This window comes from Chenopodium album, chromosome 1 (genome assembly GCF_948465745.1).
Source record: "Chenopodium album chromosome 1, dcCheAlbu1.1, whole genome shotgun sequence".
Taxonomy (NCBI): domain Eukaryota; kingdom Viridiplantae; phylum Streptophyta; class Magnoliopsida; order Caryophyllales; family Amaranthaceae; genus Chenopodium; species Chenopodium album.
This window is the reverse complement of record NC_137834.1, coordinates 18418216-18436511: the sequence shown is the minus strand read 5'-3', so window position 1 is coordinate 18436511 and position 18296 is coordinate 18418216.

Genomic DNA, 18296 nt, shown 5'->3' with positions numbered 1-18296 from the left:
TGCTAACAAGATTAATAACAAACCCTAGCATGTCACTAAGCAATAAAAATCAAATCTTTAACCCTAACATGATACTAACAATCACAAATATTAGGAAGAAAATAGGAAGCATCGCAGGAATCATAATAAGCATATTTGATATTATAACCTTTTCCCTAAACATGATACTAGGAATATCATAATAACAATATAAACATGATTTCTACATCATAATATCAATTAAAACCATTAAAGCACTTACTTTGATGCCTCGTACCTCTTTCTAATAACAAAATACACACGTTAGTAACTTCAAGGAAAATAATAAAACAAACAATTAAATTAAATAATTGAAAGAGAGATTTGGGACCAAACCCTCAGAAATTAAACCTTTCGCGTCTAGGGCGAAGGCAACTTCGAATATGGCTAGGTGTTTCTAGATCTTGTGAATGCGGAATTTTGTATGTGAAAATCAAGTTTAGAAAAAAAGAAAGATGAAGAGATGAATGAATTAAGAGAGAATTAGAGAATTAATGATTGCGAATGAAAACTGATTGTAGGTGAATTAGTGAATGAAAGAATAAGAATTAGAGAGAATAAGAGAGAATTGAAAACTGATCGTAGGTGAATGAAACGGAGTTTTTAATACGTTATTTATAGAGAAATCAGCCAAAAAGATAAAATATCAAAACAGAGCACTTGACGCACGCAAAACGAGGTTGGCGCATGCAAAACAGAGCTGGCGCCAGAACCAGCTAATTGGCGCCAGGCGTCAATGGCTAGCACCAGGCGCCAATGCCTGGAGTCAAGCGTCAGGCCTGTTTTTGACGCGTTTTCAAAAATCAGATAAGTTTGTCGTACTAGAGGATAAAATCGTATCTTTTCCTCGAAAATGTTTTTTGATTTTAATTAAAACTCTGAAAAGTCAACAAAAGTCAATTTATCAATGCTAATTGAATTAGAAATGAAAAGAACATTCTAAAAGAATCTAGAAGACTAAAACCATTCCTAATTGCATTAGGAATGATAAATTATATTAGGCCCTCCCCTAGATCATTGGGCCGCATATAAGGCTCAAACCGGGCCCAGTTTGGTAAATTGGCCATAACTTCCTCATTATTCATCGGAATCGGGCTTATAATATATCGTTGGAAAGCTCTTGTGAAGCCCCATCCAACTACACTACTATTGGACCCATATCATGGACCAACCAAACTGGATTGGCTGTTCTCTTAAACTAAGTTTTCGAAAAACAGAGAGAAGAGAAAAGAAATTAAAACTATCCGCAACACTGGACTTTCCACACTTTCGCTTCATTCGATTATGATTCGACGCGAAAGGTACTCATCAATGGGTTTGGTTTTTGGGGAGACACAAATGGGTGTCTACAGAAGCCCCCACTTTGACTGAGTTTGGAGAAACGTAATTTTCGAAAACAAAAGTCAAAGTATCGATAGGGGCAGAGAATGATTCAGAACGTTCTGCCATCCTAAACCAATCTTGTAACGCCGATACCTGCAAACTAGCGTTAGTTAAACAGATAAAAGAGTTAAGAAACGCGTATCTTGCACTGTCGAGCACACGTCTCTGAAAGTAACCAATTGCTGCTGTATCCTTGTTTTGATGACCTCCTGCAAGCTAGAGAATTCCATCCCGCTTGAAAACTGCTACGCCTGTAACTGCTTCCAAATTAGAAGATTGCTTCGCCTGAAACTATCCTCCTCCGCTTTGATAATATTCCACATCCAAGGGAATACTATCGAAGATTGCTTCTCTTGAAACAATCCTCAGTTTTTTGTGACAACTCTCCACAATCTAGGGAACGCCACCTTGTTGTTTCGATGTTCACTCGTCTCTAAACAAAGAGCTTCCTTTTTGATACGTTCACGCGCCTCTGATCAAAGAGCTTCTTTTTTTTATATGATCTTCTGAATGATGTGTCCACGCGTCTCTGAATGAAGAGCTTCTGTTGATATGTTCATGCGTCTCTGAACAAAGAGCATGATATTAGGATGTCCACGCGTCTCTGAACAAAAGAGCTTGAAAATAGGATGCCCACGCGTCTCTGAGCGAAAGAGCTTGAAAATAGGAGATCTTTGATGATATGTCCACGCGTCTCTGAACAAAAGAGCTTGAATGGAGATGTTCACGCATCTCTAAACAAAAGAGCTTGAATGGAGATGTTCACGCGTCTCTGAACAAAAGAGCTTGAATAATATGCCCACGCGTCTCTGGACAACAGAGCTTCGATGGAAATGTTCACGCGTCTCTGAACAAAAGAGCTTAAATAATATGCTCACGCGTCTCTGGAGCAAAGAGCTTTGAAAGAAATGTCCACGCGTCTTTGAACAAAAGAGCTTTGATGATATGCCCACGCTTCTCTGGACAATAGAGCTTTTGAAAGGAATGTCCACGCGTCTCTGAACAAAAGAGCTTTGATGGAGATGTTCACGCGTCTCTGAACAAAAGAGCTTGAATAATATGCCCACGCGTCTCTGGAGCAAAAAGCTTTGATGGAGATGTTCACGCGTCTCTGAACAAAAGAGCTTTTGATGATATGCCCATGCGTCTCTGGACAATAGAGCTTCGGTAAAAATGTTCATGCGTCTCTGAACAATAGAGCTTGAATAATATGCCCACGCGTCTCTGGAGCAAAGAGCTTGATGGAAATGTTCACGCGTCTCTGAACAAAAGAGCTTCAATGATTGAATGTTTGTTGCGATAGTATTCTGAAGAAAAATTTCCGAAGACCAACGTTTGTCGATCTCTAAAGCTCGCCTGAACTTTGCTTCCGCTAAAACCAGTACGTCGATGTTTTCGTAATGAGCCAATTCTTAGGCGCTTTAAGCTAAGTGAGATGATCTTTCATCAGGTCGACCACTTATTGTGATTGTAAGCTAACTGACTACTTAATCATGTTAAATTGCTTATAGGGGCTAACTGGCGTACTAAGGAACCCGAAATTGCTGTATGAGGTCGAAATCACCTTTCTGAGAGGCTTCGAGCTCTGTCGTTGCTGAGATATTTCTGGCGCCAAAAATTGACTCTGTCGCCGAACGCTGTGATAGGGTCTTCCCTATTCTGCTGCACCTGTATTTATTTTTTACTATAGAACTATGCCAATCTCTTTAATTATCTTAGGGTTGGCCTAAGGTTTAATGTTGCTTGACTCATCGACTTGACACGACTCAAGGCATAAACTTGACTCGCTGTGATTGACTCGAGGTTGACTCGACTCAAAGTGTTTGACACATGTATTAGACTCAAATCAAAGTGATATGACACGATATGACTCAATGTGTACATGACTCGTGTGTGCATTGTAACGTGATCGTGCGACTCGAAAATGCAGGAAAGCAAAAATTTTCCGTCATTTTTGTGGAGGGTACCGACTTTCTCCCGAAAAAGAAAGACGCGAAAAAGGAATCGAAGTTAAGATGCATGCTGAATGAGCTTAGTCAAATGTTATTTGATACTATCTCTCAAGGTGCAAGGATTAACCCATCCTAGGCCATCTCAATTATTGACTCAAAGATGAAAGCATTTAGGTAACTTAGGCACGAAGGCTAAGCACTTCATACTTCGTGATGCAATGACAATTATGAGTGATTTTGACGAAGCATGCTTCAGCGTTAAGATTTCATGACAAAGGGTTCCTAAGGGAAGTATATTTGGTCATGTATCTGTGATGTGTGTGAAAGTGACACTAAAGCTAGGCCGCAAGAGCTAAGTGTGTGGAAAGAATATATTGAAAAGAGTGAAATGGTGGTGACTCTTAGGCTAAGTAAGCTAATGATGTAGGGATCAAGCCCCCAAGTCTAGCTCTAAGTGAATAGGGATGAGCATTGGAGATCACTTGATATGATCATGGTGCAAGTGTGTGAATGTGAATAAGAATGCATGTTTATTATGGCCGCACCTCGATGTGAGGTTGCCTACGTATCCGTTAGGAATCAGGCCGAACGTAGCTCTAGCCGAACCTCGCACAAGTGTGTATACCTCAAAAAGGTCTTTTTTTTAAGGATTGTAACATAGTTAGGCTAAAGGTTTGAAGAAGAAGGGGATAAAGGCTCAAGACCCTAGATAAGCCCCCAAGGTGTGCAACCTCGCTTTTGAATCTTTGTATTTTTATGCTTGAGTTTCTACTCTTTTTTAGCTCTCTTTTTTGCTTATGCTTTAGCATTTATTTTATTTTTATAAGTGTGGGCAATCCCGATCATGCCGTCTATCACTCACTTGGCATTCATGTTTCTCAGGAACGGTACCGAGCACTCGATAAGAGACGCAATCTGAGACATGTTCTTATCAAAGACATTTTCATATCAAAGACATTGGAACACTTACCCTTTTGTACAATTTTATTATTTTTTGCTCATTTTAATTTTCTGAATTCACTCAAGCTTTTTAGAATTGCATAATTTGCACACCATCCCATCCCAAGGTTAGGTAGATGTAGGTTGAAAAAAGAAAGGTCTATCGTTAGATGAGGCTCAAAGTGGTTTATGAAGAAAGGATTGCATATTTGAAAGGCGAAAGGAGATATGATGTGGCTACAAGGGGTGCCTCAAATCATTGGTATACCTTGTGCTTAATTCGACATGGATTATTTATTTATTTATTTATTTTTATTTTTTTTAATGCAATGCAATGAAATGATCATATAAGGAAATAAATGCTCATTTTATTAAAGGAAAATAAATAATGATCCTACAAAATAAATCTAAGGAGAATAAAAAGGTGCCTATGCTAGACTTATTGGGGAAAGGGTAGATAAAAAAGAAATAGAAAAAAGAGGTCACGAAATCTTGTCGTTGAAGCTCGCCTCTTGTCTTGTGTTGTTTGCTTTATCATCACTTGCTTTTCTTGTAAACTGGAGGTATGGGAAGCTTGTTGTTATCAATCAAATGTTGGATATCCTCCTTTAGCTTCCAACAGCTCTCAGTAGCATGACCCCTACCTTGGTGGTACTTGCAGTGTTCGTTTGGATTCCAACTAGGCAATCTTTTCTTAAGTGGGGGATCTTTAATAGGTCCAATGGGAGTAATGATTCCCTTGGCATGGAGTCGATCGAAAGCATCATCGTAGCTAATTCCAATAGGGGTAAATTCCCTTTTCGGTTGCTTTCGATTACCCATGGCTAGGATCTCACTAAGGTCGAAAGTACCAACACTATTACTATTGTAGGTGTTTCCGGAAGAAGAAGGATAGTCGTTCTTCTTCCCTTTACAGCCACTGTAACTATTGTTACTAATCTTGGCCTTCTTGTCGCGCGGAGGAACGTGAAGGAGATTTGAATCAATGAAGTCTTGAACACGATCCTTGAGGGCGAGACACTTTTCAGTAGTGTGACCGCGATCTTTATGGTATCGACAATAGGAATTTGGATCCCAATTGGGAAAACGTTTTTCAGGTGGAGGGTCTTCACCTTGATCGTGAAGACAGCCAAAAGCTTCATCGTAAGTCATTCTTATTGGTGTGTATTCTTCAATGGTCCTTTTTGCCTGTGCTTAGGAGCATTGAGTTCTTCATTAAACCCTTGGTGAGAATTTTGTTCGATGACCATTACCCGATTTGCTAATTCTTCTACCACATTCAAGAGAATGGCAACGACATCTTGCAATTTTCGAACTTCCTCTTTTAGACTTGACGAGTCTTCCCTGGTATTATCTGAGAAAAGACTTTCATCCTCCTCAATTATGGCCACTTCATCGAGAGAGGTCATATAAGCTGTCTCGATCATGGGCTCTCCTACAGGTGTGATAAGAAGGGATGGATCGAAGGATGCTTGGTCATCTTCGATGGCTAGAATCTCGGAAGTTTCATTGTTATCGATCAGATCTTGAATAGCTTCTTTGAGTTTCCAACACTCCTCAGTGTCGTGACCCTTCCCTTGATGATATTTGCAGTGCTTATTAGGGTCCCATTTAGGTGGCCTGGCTTCTGGAACTGGATTTTTGATGGGCCCTATGGGCATGACTAGTCCTTTGTGATGTAGCTTCTCGAAAGCTGTTTCATAACTCATGTCAAGTGGAGTGAACACCCTTTTTTATCTTTCGATTCGTGGTTTAGAGGCGTTCGTGGCATGTACTTCATTAATGGGAGAGGAAGAAGAAGGATGGTCGCTCTTCTATCCTCTGGCACCATTATCTTTCAGAAGGTCATCTTCAATGTCAATGCCTATGTTATACACAGCCTTGAAAGTATTTAAATTGTGTTGGTACTTTAAGTGCTTTGAATACTTTCCTTGGAGATTCTTGATAAACATCCTCACAGATTCTTTTTCGGTAGGAGCCTTGACCATATTAGCAGAAGTTTCCCTCCATTTGCTGAAGAAAGACGTGAACCCTTCGTTTTCTTTTTGTTTTAACATCTCAAGTTGTATGTGGTCTGTTTCGTCTTGGATGTTGCACTTATATCTATCTATGAAAGTGTTTGTTATCGACTCCCAAGAAGAGGTCTTTTCTTTCTTGAGAGAAAAGAACCATTGTTGACAAATGGTTTCGAGAGATAGTAGGAACAGAGAGGGGAAAACCTTCTTATCGATACCCTTAATGCTCATTATAGTTTCAAAAGCTCTTAGATGGAAGTAAGGGTTATCTATTGCCTTGAATTTATGGATGTCAGTGGCGTTGAACTTACGTGGAAGAATTTCCTTGTCCAGCAAGACCCCTTGTGAACTCATGCCCTGAAATTTATAGTCACTAGATAGCTTGCTTAGACTCTCTTGCATGAGGTCCATCTGTTGTTGCTTCACGGGATCATTGATCTTGAGTGTAAGTAACTTCAGTGTCTCAGTCACGGTAACCAATTGGTTCCTAAGCTCATTGACTTCTTCTTGACTTGCCATTATCTTTTTAGCCTTCCTCTTTTGACGAATCGGTTTATCAAAAAGCGAGACCTGAACAAAGGTGTTGTCCTTAATTAATCGCCCTTCTCTCCTCGACCAAGTACTGTGGAAAAGGAATTTGGGGATATTTATTGTTAATTATTTGACTCAAACTTTATTCAACATGCAATGGATGGAGTAAGTGAAGAAAAATGGAATAGAATGTGAAGAAGAATAAGATGATGGAGGTGGAGGGATATGAAGAATTAGGAATAGAATGTACCCCCCAACTCAAATGACGGAAAAGACCGACTCATCCATGAACCTAAGATATGGTCATGCTGACATGTGCTCAAAGTGTGTGCTAAGACTAGTGAGTGTAGGTGACATGTTAAGACTCTTGTCATGACCATGTGGCTAGACTATGTGACTAGACTCAAGCAAAGACTAAGTTAAGACTTCACGTATATGCATTAAACTGGACAGACTGTGGTATTTTAGTCATAACTTTTTATCTGTGACTATGATTTGGATGAAACCAACGCCAACTTAAAGATAAAACTCGGGGCTACAGATCCATAGGTTGTACGACTCGCAGTTCTTCCTAGAACTCCGGCTATGACCAAAACAAGTTGACGTTTGTGCAGTATACGGGAATAAAAATCCGGGTTGACTTAAAGGAACTATGACTTGATTTTATATTTATTTATTAGCTCAAATTAATTAATTAATTAATTAAACAAAGTCCTTTAGTCATTAATTAGTTTATTTAGTCTTAACACAAGTCAAACAAACGGTTAAGAAAACATAAAATATATGCACAACAAATAATGCACAATTAGTCAAGTAGGCACAATATGATGCAATGAGTTTGCAACCTAACCATGGCTCCAGTTCTCTAAAGTTCGGGATATGGTTTAGTCAATAGAGGGTCTATGGTTAATTTTCCGGATGCACCGCGCGGAAGCCTAACCGTGAAGGGTTGGCGCGAGTGGATGGGACACCGCGAGTTTTAGAAAAAACTCGCTTCCACGTTTTAGTGAATTCAACAATCTCGGATGTACCCTTTGTTGCACAGAGCATTCAATCGGGTAGATGGAGCATGAATTCCCAGAGGGTTATGTCCATATGTAGAACACATATGGGTTTCAGAAAAGTGAGAAAAAATTCAATCAGGAAGTAGGATCGAGCAAACAATACAAAAAACCGGTCGAAATTAGAACACATATTTCTGGCTCGGTATTGGGGGAAATTGGCGCCAGCAATCAGAGACTGGCGCCAGCTTCTAACTGTAGCGCCTGGCGCCAATACTGGCGTCTGGAGCTACGACTAAAATGCTGGCGCCAAGCTCTGGCCCCTGACGCTACTTCCCACATGCCTCAGCAGCTTTCTGTGCTCGATAAAATTTTCCAGTTTCGTGCGGTGTTATTTCAATCCTAGTTGTGAAAGATATTTCTCAAATTTCCTACGTGTAAAATCCTATGTTTTTAACTCATTACGGATGGTCTTTCCAATGAGATCTTTTTTATGCATATGACAATAATGTTAATCAAAATTACGCACATGAAATACTTAGAACGTTTCGAGTCTCATCCACTCATTTTAAATCATTGCCGAAACAAATTCAGGAATTAAAATAGAAATCCTCCCCAGTGGAGTCGCCAAAAACTGTAGGGAATAATTTCAAGCGTTAACCCCTAGCTTGAACCCCACTGTGTTCATACACTAAAGTACGGTGGCGTCCAAAAGGAAAGAAGATAGAGCAAAAGAGTCGCCAACAAGTTTTAGGAACTTGTAAACCGTTCAGAGGGTGAAGGTTACGCCCCTTAACAATCCAAGAGATCGTCAACTCCATAAGGTCTAGAACCAAATAAGGGTTCGGGGATGAATGTACAAATCCAACCTAAAAGAGATTGAACCTGCCCTAATAATAGGCCTCTACTTTATTCTGATCGTATTTATGTGCGCTTTCTGACTAACATGCAAGCAATAGGTTTAACCCTAAACCTGTTTATCTATGTTGGTTGAATATTAATGCACAAATAAATCTATTATTGGCGATCACTTGAAATTATAATCATATTAATCCTAAACAAGATTATTAATTATCTTATTAAGCGTGATTACAAGTACAAATTCCCTTTAAACATGCAATAAAAGGCGTGATCAAGCAATAAATATAAATATCAAGCAACATAACATTAATAATAATAATTATAAAAATAAATTATAATTGAAATAATCATGATATTAATCATACATAAAATAATCATCATCAAAATAATAATATTCATAATCATCATAAATTATAACAATTATCATCACAATTATGTTCATGTTAATATTAAAGCATAATAATAGCAAGATCCTAGGCATGATACTAACAAGATTAATAACAAACCCTAGTATGTCACTAAGCAATAAAAATCAAATCTTTAACCCTAACATGATACTAACAATCATAAATATTAGGAAGAAAATAGGAAGCATCGCAGGAATCATAATAAGCATATTTGATATTATAACCTTTTCCCTAAACATGATACTTGGAATATCATAATAACAATATAAACATGATTTCTACATCATAATATCAATTAAAATCATTAAAGCACTTACTTTGATGCCTCGTACCTCTTTCTAATAACAAAATACACACGTTAGTAACTTCAAGGAAAATAATAAAACAAACAATTAAATTAAATGATTGAAAGAGAGATTTGGGACCAAACCCTCAAAAATTAAACCTTTCACGTCTAGGGCGAAGGCAACTTCGAATATGGCTAGGTGTTTCTAGATCTTGTGAATGTGGAATTTTGTATGTGAAAATCAAGTTTAGAAAAAAAGAAAGATGAAGAGATGAATGAATGAAGAGAGAATTAGAGAATTAATGATTGCGAATGAAAACTGATTGTAGGTGAATTGGTGAATGAAAGAATAAGAATTAGAGAAAATAAGAGAGAATTGAAAACTGAGCGTAGGTGAATGAAAACGGAGTTTTTAATACGTTATTTATAGAGAAATCAGCCAAAAAGATAAAATATCAAAACAGAGCACTTGGCGCACGCAAAACGAGGTTGGCGCACGCAAAACAGAGCTGGCGCCAGAACTAGCTAATTGGCGCCAGGCGCCAAGCCTGGTTCCAGGCGCCAATGCCTGGAGTCAGGGGCCAGGCCTGTTTTTGACGCGTTTTCGAAAATCAGATAAGTTTGCCGTACTGGAGGATAAAATTGTATCTTTTCCTCGAAAATGCTTTTTGATTTTAATTAAAACTCTGAAAAGTCAACAAAAGTCAATTTATCAATGCTAATTGAATTAGGAATGAAAAGAACCTTCTAGAAGAATCTAGAAGACTAAAACCATTCCTAATTGCATTAGGAATAATAAATTATATTAGGCCCTCCCCTAGATAATTGGGCCGCATATAAGGCTCAAACCGGGCCCAGTTTGGTAAATTGACCATAACTTCCTCATTATTCATCGGAATTGGGCTTATAATATATCGTTGGAAAGCTCTTGTGAAGCCCCATCCAACTACACTACTATTAGACCCATATCATGGACCAACCAAACTAGATTGGCTGTTCTCTTAAAATAAGTTTTCGAAAAACAGAGAGAAGAGAAAAGAAATTAAAACTATCCGCAACACTAGACTTTCCACACTTTCGCTTCATTCGATTATGATTCGACGTGAAAGGTACTCATCACTGGGTTTGGTTTTTGGGGAGACACAAATGGGTGTCTACAGGTTCAAATGCCTTATAGGTCGGTTTCGGTTTGTTTTAAATTATTATCGATTTGGTTTGGTTTCAGTTTATTCTTGAGCGGTTTTAATTTGGTTTGGGTTGTAAATGGTTCAGTGCAGACGGATTGCGGTTTGGTAACGGGTCAATTTACACGATTTTTATCCTAGTTCAAATAGCTTGGTGTTTTTTTTGGTTCAGTTTAATTTAAGTTGGTTTAGAACAGGTTTGGTTCGTTAATGGGTTCGGTTCTAACACGGTTTAACATTATTTGATTTGGAACGAATTTGGTCAGTTTTGGGTCTACTAAAATAAAGTTCGAGTCGTTTTTCGATTTTTTAATCGGTTTGTTTCAGGCAGTTAAACGGTTTTGGTTTTAAAATTGACTTTATTATAATTAATAAACTTACTAATAATATTCTTTATTATAATTTTTGTATCTTTAATTTAAAAGATCAAAGGATACAATCATCCCATTCTAAAAATTTAATTAGGCCAGCTTTGGTCCAATATAATTCCGAGCAAGATATGAAGCACTTTTATGATGTTGTTTAAAGAGAAAATGTAGATTATTTTTGCTTAATCCATAATTACATAAAGTAAAAGTCAGGGAAAACAATAATGTAAAGTGTAGTAAACATGCACGCATAATTAGATTTCATTTAAAATTTATTTTGATTTAAATCATCCATTTATAATAAGTAGACAGTAAACAGTTTGATTTATAATCAGTTCGGTTCATAAAACAGTCACTAGTAGAAAAAATCAAAAAGGCACCCCCTAATTGGCACCGGTTCAGTCCAAACCCGTGCCAAAAATGGCCTTAAAATTTGGTGGGAAGTTGAACCAGGATATATGGCACCGGTTCACTTCAAACCGGTGGCAAAAACATAAAAGGGCACCGGTTTGAAGTGAACCGGTGCCATTAAATATTAAAAAAAAAAAAAAAAAAAAACCGGCCCATATAAAAGCCCCCAACCCTAACACATTAGCTCAATCAGCCGTTTCTCTTTCTCTCTCCTCCTCTCTTCCTCTCTTCCTCTTTCTCTCTCCTCTCCTCCTCTTTCTCGATCTCCTTCTCCGTCCTCCTTCTATTTCTCTTCCCTCATCTCCTTCTCCCTCATCTCCTTCCAACATGCAACACCATCCTCACTTCTTTCAATCGATTTCTTGGTATTTTTTTTATTTTTATTTTATTTTGATTATTATTTTTGATTTCTGTTCATTTTTATTCGATTTTAATAGGTTTTTTTTTTCGATTTTCTGGGTTATTTTTCTTCGAATTATGGGTATTTGTTTTCGATTTCATTTTTGGGTATTTGTTTTTCGATTTCATTTCTGGGTATTATTATTGTTTTTCGATTTCATTTTTGGGTTTTGTTTTTCGATTTCATTTCTGGGTATTATTATTGTTTTTCGATTTTGATTCATTTTTCGATTATTATTTGTTTTCGATTTTAATTTTTTTTGATTTTTTTTTTAATTTTCTGGGTTTTAATTTTTTTCGATTTTCTGGGTTTTAATTTAATTTTTTCTTCATTTTCTGGATTTTCTCGATTTTCTGGGTTTTAACTAATATTCGATTTTAATTTTTTCGATTTTCTAGGTTTTAATTTTTTTTTCCGATTTTAATTTTTTCGATTTTTTTTAAAATTTTCTGGGTTTTTAACTAATTTTCGATTTTAATGTTTTTTGGATTTTTTTTTTTATTTTCTGGGTTTTAAATTTTTTTCGATTTTCTGGGTTTTAATTTAATTTTTTCTTCATTTTCTGTATTTTCTAGGTTTTAACTAATTTTCGATTTTAATTTTTTCGATTTTCTGCGCTTTAATTTTTTTTCGATTTTAATTTTTTCGATTTTTTTTTTTAATTTCTGGGTTTTTAACTAATTTCGTAGCTAATACATTTTAATTGATTTTGTTGGATGAACTAATTGGCGCAGGTATACTATTTGCTTTGCAGGCCCAAAATATTGCACATAATTAAAGAATCAAGAATATTGATTTAGATGTTTGGGTTTTTTTTTTATTGTGATGTTGTAATATTTTTTTTTGATTTATATTGTAGTTCTTTTTTATTTATTTATATGTTGTAATTGTTTAATTTTATAATTTGTATATTGTAATTTTTTCTTGATTATATACTGTAAATTTCGGCTATATTCAATGATATTCGATTAATATGTTGTTGTTCTTATTTATTTTAGTCAATTTGATTTTTAAGTGAAAAATGACAACAACAAAAAAAAATTGATTTTTGGGGGTTTTTTGGCACCGGTTAACCGGTGCCAAAAACTTTTAAATAATTTTCTGTGGGCCTTTTTGGCACCGGTTAACCAGTGCCAATTTTGATTTTTGGCACCGGTTTGAACCGGTGCCTTTTTAAACCCCTTTTTGGCACCCCCCACATAGGCACCGGTTCAAACCGGTGCCTTAGGCCGGGTTTGAACCGGTGCCAAATTCATTTTTTCACGTAGTGAGTTTGGGTTTATAAACGAATCGGTTTGTAAGTGGCTCAGTTTGTAAATTGTTTGGTTTGCATGTACATGGTTCGGTGCAAAATGGGTTGCAGTTTGCCAACGGTTCGGTGTAAACGGTTTTTATTTTGGTTCAAACGGTTTTGGGATGGATTATATCGGTTTGGTTTTTTTTTTCGATTAGATTTTTTCAGTTTGATTTTGTTCGGTTCGTTAACGGGTTTTGTTTTTATATGGTTTAACATTATTCGAATCGATTCGGATTCGAGTTAATTAAAATACGATTCGAGTTGATTTTCGATTTCAGAAAATCGGTTTTTAATCGATTCGATTTTTATTTGGATCGGTTGATTTCGGGCATATAAACGATTTCGATTAAAAATTTGACAGTGCTGGGAGGGAGTAATAGATATGAGGAGTACAAAACGAAAGGGTAGTATTCGTTTATATAATAACCTGTACTCGTACTTGAGCATTGTCCGGAACGAAAAACCTACTAGATAATGGAGTACTACACGCATATTAGTCGCTCTACTCCCGGTCCCAAGTTCCCATACACACCTCCCTCCATCTCGAATTTCACTAGGAATTCATAAATGAAAGACAAGTGGTATACAAAAATTCATATTCATTACTAGATGTGTAAATGGTTTACTTAAATTATGTCATAAAAGTGCAAGTGGTATATCAAATTTATTAACGAAAAGAGCAAATGGGTATTTTTAATTATATTAATAGAAGTGCAAGTGGTAGTATATCAAAAAGTTTTTCATCAAATTCCATGTAAATGAAGATCTATTTTGGTAATGTTTTGTCAACTAACAATAAATTAAAGGCTGAATATGACAAATTCAAACATGTGCGAACATATGGATTTCATAAAATATTGTTTAATGCCATTTTTAAATTTGGATGTGTTATTAATTTTCTTGAATTAAGGAGGATACTTCAATCAGGCGGAAAGTCACATCCAAATGGGAAATTAGGGATCGTGGGTCATAATGTGACCAATTACTTCCGTTCATCAATTCACAGTCCTTATAAAGACTAAAAACTTTTAAATTTGTCATTAATCAACCAAGTCAATTACAAATATTTTTCTTTGTAAACAAAATTTGCATTAATTCTCAAACTTTACATACTATGTATAAAAGTAATTTTAATACTATTCTATATGTCTTTGACTCTTTCTCGTTTATGCCAAGAATGTTCTTTCTCCTTTGTGAAAAGAACTGGTAATTTTGTTGCCCATGGTCTAGCAAAAGCTTGTATGTTTTATCCTAGTCTTAGAGTTTGGATGGAAGATTTCCCAAGTGATGTAATGGAGTACGTGTTGGCTGATTCTAGCCATATTTAATAATTTAAAGCTTCTGCTTTTTTTGTCAAAAAAAAAAAATATGTCACACATGTATAACCTGCATATAACTATGAGAAACTTTTGCTTGAAACCAGACTCGTCGGGAGTCTAATAAATCTGACAATAATATTCTAAAATCAGACAATGATAACAGATATAATAGGACTCACCGTGAGTCCTAATACTTACCCAATTTTTCTCAATATTTTTTTTATCTCAATGAGGATAGTCATCCGAGAAAGAAAGAAACAAAAGCAACAAAGGAAAAGAACAAAACAGCAAAAACCAAAACAACAAAAAACAAACAAAACTATTAGCTAAGCTAAGGAGGGACTAGGCGAGGCAGAGAAACCCCTCTAGCATCCTCCTGTAAGATTCTCCCGAGCTCTTCCGGCACTGAATTTATGATATTAAGATGTGAGTCTTGAGAGACGCCGCAGTTGGCCTACCAATCCGCCGCTCGGTTTCCTTCTCTATAGATGTGAACCACTCGAACTTCCCATTGATCATCACATATTAGCTTATGGCAGTAATTAATGTCATGAATACACTCCTCTTTGCCAGCAGATTTATTTTGCAAGATCCTCGCACAAGACTGATTATCCAGGTGCACTTCAAGCTTTTTAATTTTTAAATTCTGGGCTAATTCCAGTCCTTTAACGAGAGCCATGACTTCTGCTCTGAAGGATGTACAATAGCCAAAATTTATTGAGATGCCAGAAATAAATTAACCTGTATGATCTCGTATTAAGGCACCTCCCCCTGCTGGACCAGGACAGCCTTTCGAAGCACCATCACAGTTAAGAACGAACCAGCCAATCGAAGGAGAGTGCCATTTAACATTAATTTCCACTTTCTGCTTGTTGGAATTTGACACCCCTGGCTTCAATTTTACTAGGCTTTCACGAGTTTCTCTAAATCTAACTCGGAGGAAAGCCCCCACATCAATTGGAATTTCATCTTGTCTATTAAAAACCCGACAATTTCAACATTTCCAGATCCACCATACTGATAAACAGAACATGGTATCCCATCCATCAGTATTAATGTTTCTTGAAGCGTCAAGATTAAAGCTTAACCAATCCTTTAAGGGGAGTTGAAAGAATGGATTATGAAACCTTGGATGCAGAATCTTATTCCAAACCAATCTAGCATTCGGGCAATCTCTAAGGATATGAAGTGCTGATTCATCACCATTCCCGCAAATATGGCAAGTGGGGCTGTCATTCAGTTTGCGTTTGAACATGTTCAGGTTTCCTAGGATGCGGTCATGACAAACCAGCCAGAGGAAGGCTCTTATCCTTTGCTGTACAGGGGATGACTAGACCATATTCCAACAGTCCTCATCTAGTACGTCCGTCTCATGTCTCATGATACTCATCACAGATCTTATAGTGAATTTGCCTTGCGAATTGCCTTTCCAATAAACCAAGTCACATATAGCAGGGTCTGCTCGGATTTCATGATTTTGGATACATTTGAGCGCTTCCTGTGGTAAAAAAGGAGCAAAAATGTTCCACCTCCATCCTTGTCCCTCTTCCCACATTTCCTCGACAGTAGCCCCTTCTATCTCCATCGGGATTGGCTGAAGAGCTAAGTCACTTAGAGGTTTATCCATTGCCCACGTATGGTCCCAAAAAAGGGTGCGATTTCCATTGCCAATTGCTACACGAATCCCTTCCCCAAGCACTTTAGCATTTTCCGTAATGCCATTCCAATCATTAGAACTTCTAGGTTTTGGCACAAACATATCTACATCGCATCTTCCTTTGCAATACTTAGCACGCAACACACGGGCCCAAAGAGAATGAGGCTCACTTAGCATCCTCCAACCCAATTTCGCAAGGAAGGCTGAATTTGCTTGTTTCGCAGACCAAATACCAAGCCCACCAAATTCTTTTGGTCTTTGCAAGCACTCCCACGATATCAAGTGGATTTTCTTTTTCTCATAATTTCCACCCCACACAAATATTCGTGTTTTTCTATCAGTATCATCGCAAATGGATTTAGGAAGTTTTGTCATTTGCATCTAATAATAGGACATGGTTGTCAAGGTAGATTTCGCTAGAGTGATGCGCCCAGCAAGAGATAAATACTTTGCTTTCCACCCTGCTAATCGTCTATCAATTTTTTCATAGAGATAGCTAAATGTATCCTTCGTTACTCTACTCGTTAGATTTGGCATTCCCAGATATACACCCAAATCGGATGTCATTTCCATGCCCAATTCAGCACTAATGTCAGCCTGTAAATCCATTCCTACATTCTTCAAAAAAAACACTCTAGATTTTTGTAAACTGGCCTTTTGACCAGAGGCTGTACAAAAACGATTTAAACAGGAGCTAATAACCGTAGCTTGTTCGATACTAGCTTCAGCAAACAACACTATGTCGTCAGCAAAGAACAAATTCGAAAGCTCTGGCCTATCCTTTCTTGCCCGAATCGTTTTCCAGCTTCTCTTAATAATCGCTTCCTCAATCACTTGACAAAAGCACTCCATACACATCACAAAGATGTATGGGGATAAAGGATCCCCTTGACATATGCCTCGACTTGGAGTAAAGGGAGGAGAAGGCTCACCATTCCAAAGCACTTGTAAGGAAGCGGTGGTAATGCAATCCATTATGACTTCGGTCATGTTAATCGGCAAATTCATTTGCACTAGAGTATCTCGTATAAAATCCCATCTAAGCCTATTGTAGGCTTTTTCAAAATCAATCTTGATTGCCATATACCCTATAGCCCCTTGCTTCTTTTTCATAGTGTGCAATACCTCTTGCATAATCACTATATTATCACTAATTTGCCTTCCGGGGACAAAACTTGATTGAGTGTTTGAGATTAAGTGAGGAAGCACTGGTTTTATTCGATTAACAATGACCTTCGTGATGATTTTGTATGCAACATTGCATAGACCAATTGGTCGAAATTGGGAAGCTGTTTCCGGTTGATCAACCTTTGGAATAAGCGCAATATAGGTGTTATTAAGATCCTTGGCAGACTTTTTTCCTTCCAAAATTGGTAGCACAGTATCATAAACATTCTTCGACACTAGTTCCCAATTCTTTTGATAGAACAACACTTGAAAGCCGTCAGGTCCAGGTGCTTTGAGATCCCCCATATCCTTGATCACCTCATCTAAATCATGCCTCGAGTAGTACCTTGTTAGCAACCTCCAATCATCATTCGACAATTCGGGAAAAATATCTTGAGGTATGTCAGTTAGATCATGCTCCCCTTCTTCCGTGAATAATCTGGAAAAATACTCTACAATGATGTTTTGTATTTCCCCCTTGTCCTGAGTCCATACCCCTTCCTTATTTTTCAGCGCAGACACCTTATTCTTCCATCTTCGCACAATAGTGCTTAAATGGAAAAAGGTTGTATTTCTGTCCCCATCTTGTAGCCAAGTTACACGAGATTTTTGATACCATAAAGTTTCCTCACGATCTAAAATTTCATCCAACTCCCTTCGAATCCTCGATTCAAGTTTAAGTAAACCTCTATCAACACGATTTGCCAATGCCTTTTGGATACCTCCTAGTCGAGCAAGCAGAATTTTTTTTTTTGCTTAAAGATATTCCCAAATGTGTCTCGATTCCAATTTTGCAAGTCTGTCGAGAGCTTTGCAAGGGCAGGAACCAAAGGTCTATCTTTGCTCAGTGTTGTTCAACAAATTCTCTAAAATTCTCATGTTGTAACCATGCCGCTTGAAACCTAAAAGGCCTGTGCAATGCCTCGATGGGAGCAAAACCATTGGGAGAGATGAAAATAGGACAATGATCCGATGTGGCTGCTGTTAGAAGTCTCATTGAAGCTTGGTCAAACCTCATTTCCCATTTATCATTACATAAAGCCCTATCTAGCCGCCCACTTTGTCTAGTCTCAGGGGTTTTCCCCCTAGCCCACGTATGA